The sequence below is a fragment of the Pistacia vera genome, unplaced genomic scaffold, assembly GCF_008641045.1.
Source record: "Pistacia vera cultivar Batoury unplaced genomic scaffold, PisVer_v2 Contig628, whole genome shotgun sequence".
NCBI lineage: Eukaryota > Viridiplantae > Streptophyta > Magnoliopsida > Sapindales > Anacardiaceae > Pistacia > Pistacia vera.
The window spans coordinates 261,849-264,847 of record NW_022196477.1 but is presented as its reverse complement, the minus strand read 5'-3'; the positions used below and the strand labels follow the sequence as shown (position 1 = coordinate 264,847).

The 2,999-nt window shown below is 36.1% G+C and overlaps 1 non-coding gene across 1 annotated transcript; it reads right to left on the bottom strand.

Annotated features, from left to right (window-relative positions):
* Window positions 1-2,071: 2,071 nt before the first annotated feature.
* LOC116111173 lies at window positions 2,072-2,178 on the bottom strand. Its single transcript, XR_004125018.1, has one exon. It is a non-coding gene; the product is annotated as a small nucleolar RNA R71 (small nucleolar RNA).
* Between the last annotated feature and the right edge of the window lie 821 nt (window positions 2,179-2,999).

Genomic DNA, 2,999 nt, shown 5'->3' with positions numbered 1-2,999 from the left:
TATCCTAATCTAGTAATTGAAAATAAAATAAAGTCTTAATACAAAATAGGAAAGTGGTGTGTCCAGCTGTAATTTGCGTGCAATAGGTCTTCAAATCTTCCAATAATAAACTGCCTATTTGAATTTCATGACAAGGCAGAATGTTCCAGAACGTCGAAAGTGCAGGTGCGTCAACTTCAAGCCCGATTACAACCTTGATTCGGCGAGTATCTCTCCAAACTCAAAACATGAAAGTCGTAGATCTCTTTCTTAGCATTCCACAGAATGTTGAATCATCTCAATCGGAGCTCGGATGAGAGAGTTATGCCCAGATTACGAAACAATGTCAAAACTGTCCGAATTCACTTAATTAGTTCCGTTTTGTAATTAATGCCTCCATTTGCATCCAAAATCAAAATAGAATAATAATGAGTATATTTAGGCACCAAATAAGTATAAAAGACTAGACATTAAGGGGGTTAAATATGACATTTTGCATTCTCATCAACTATAAATAAGAGTCTTTAATTAGTTTTTAGGGAGATTAGAGAAGGAGAAAGGACAGCTACTATTTTGGAGATTGGAATTCTTGCAGTTCTCGTTCGCCAATTAGATAAGTTTTTCTATTTTTCTCTTTTGAACTCATGTTATTGAATATAATGGTTGTTTTCATTACTGCAATTATGAACTAAATCCCTTTTCTAGGGCTAAAGATGTAGCCCAATTTATGAATATGTGTTGATGTTATTGTTGTTGATTTTTAATTGAGCATTATTTCTAAGTTTTATTATTGTGTGTAATGCTTTCAATTCTTATGGATCCGAGATTTGAATGATATCATGGGTTGGGTTGAGATCGAGAGATGAAACTTGATTAGTCTAAGGTAATAAAACCATAGATTGAGCGAACGCTAGAGATAGGTTACCGCGATTTGTGAGGCTCTGGTAAATTCCATAGAATTCAATGATCACTTAGCTTCTAAATTCAACTTAGAGATATTTTGGGTTGTTGCTTAAGTGTTAATTCGCTAATTGTTCGAGAGAAAGTTAGTGGAATATTAGGGATTTTGGCCTTTAGAATAAGCCTAATTTGGTTAACAATAATTGTCAATGCATAGGATTAAATTGGTGTGAAATTTATGCCCTAGGTTTAGTCATATTGATCTGTTTACCAAAGTATTAACAAAATTTTGCTTTTGTTTAGTTTTTAGTTTGTTTTATTTTTCATTAATTCATTCTTAAAATTTTGTTTCATCAAATAGTAATAAAATAGACTAGTTTGCTACTTGGTAGGTAGTTCTCTTGGGATTCAACACTCGTTTACTCGAGCTTTACTACTTGCGTTATTTCGTACACTTGCGAAAAGCATGTCAAGTTTTTGGTGTCGTTGTCGGGGAACTATTTTGTTTTACCAATATCAATTCAAAATATGTAGTTGCTAATTTGATGTGTTTTATTTTTGCTTAGAAATTAATTTTTATTTTTTGTTTTGTTTGTTTCTTTTAGTTAGAACCTGGAGAGCTTATGTTCAAAAGGTGGTGGTGATCTTAATCCCTTAGATTTTGAGATCGAGAGAACGGCTAAATAGTTGAGGAAAGAAAAAAGGCAAGCTAACTTTGAAAAATCAATGGCTAACACAGAATTATAAATCCCAATGTGGAAAATCAAGAGAATGAGAATGAGGATACCATAGGAGGAAATGCAATTATTGGAGCTGTAGTGATTTGAAGAGCATTGAAGGACTACTCTAGTCCTACTATTGATGGGTGCTATTCTAGCATCAGGAGACCACCAGTTCAAGCGAATAATTTTGAGATCAAGCTAGCAATTATTCAAATGATTCAGCAGTCAGTCCAATTTGCTGGGTTACCTAATGATGATCCTAACGTGCATATCACCAATTTTCTGGAGTTATGCAACACATTCAGGCATAATGGAGTATCCGATGACGCAATTAGGTTGAGGCTTTTCCCAATCTCTCTTTGGGATAAAGCTAAGGCTTGGTTGATTTCTCTGCCATCTGGGAGCATCACGACATAGAACGAGTTAGCTCAAGCATTCCTTACTAAATATTTCCACTTGCCAAGTCTGCCAAGCTGAGAAGTGAGATTACCAATTTCTACTAACAAAACTTTGAGTCATTGTATGAAGCATGGGAAAAGTATAAGGATCTCTTACGAAGGTGCCCTCATCATGGTTTACCAATCTAGTCACAAGTGCAAACGTTCTACCAAGGGTTGCTGCCAACTATTCAAGCCATGATAGATGCTGCAAGTGGAGGAGCCTTGAACAATAAAACACCAGAGGAAGCATACAATCTGATTGAAGTGATGGCGAACAATAACTATATGAGGACTTTGGAAAGAACTTCAACAAGGAAATCAATGAGAGTGCACGAAGTTGACGGTTACACCGCATTGGCTGCTCAACTTTCAGCCATTCAAAAGCAGTTGGGTACTGTTCTAAAGATAAATGCAATTGATTTTTCTCCTCTAACTTGTGAATTTTGTATAGGTCATCACTCATCAAGAGATTGTCAAGAAGGGAGTCCATTCGCCTCAGTTGAATAAGTAAATTATGTGAATAACTTCCAAAGAGGGCAAAGAAATCTGTACTCGAATACTTACAATCCATCATGGTTGAAACATCCGAACTTCTCATGGAGCAACAAGAATGAGGAAAAACAACCTCCTGTTTTTCAAGCTCAAGAGCCAAAATCTAACCTGGAGAATGTGCTTACCAAGTTCATTGAAGAGACAAGCAAGAGATTTGAGAAGACTGAAATCCTTGTCCAAAATCAGTCAGCCTCTATTAGAAACCTTGAGACTCAAATGGGGCAAATCCATAACATATTAGCAGGAAGAGTTCAAGGAGTTTTGCCGAGCGATATAGAGAAGAATCCCAAGGAAAAAGCACATGCAATCACCTTGAGGAGTGGAAGAACTTTGGAGACTTCAGAGGGTGAAAAACAAAAGCTAGAACAAGAGAAAGATTTGAAGGAAGAGCAGAAGAACGATCGCC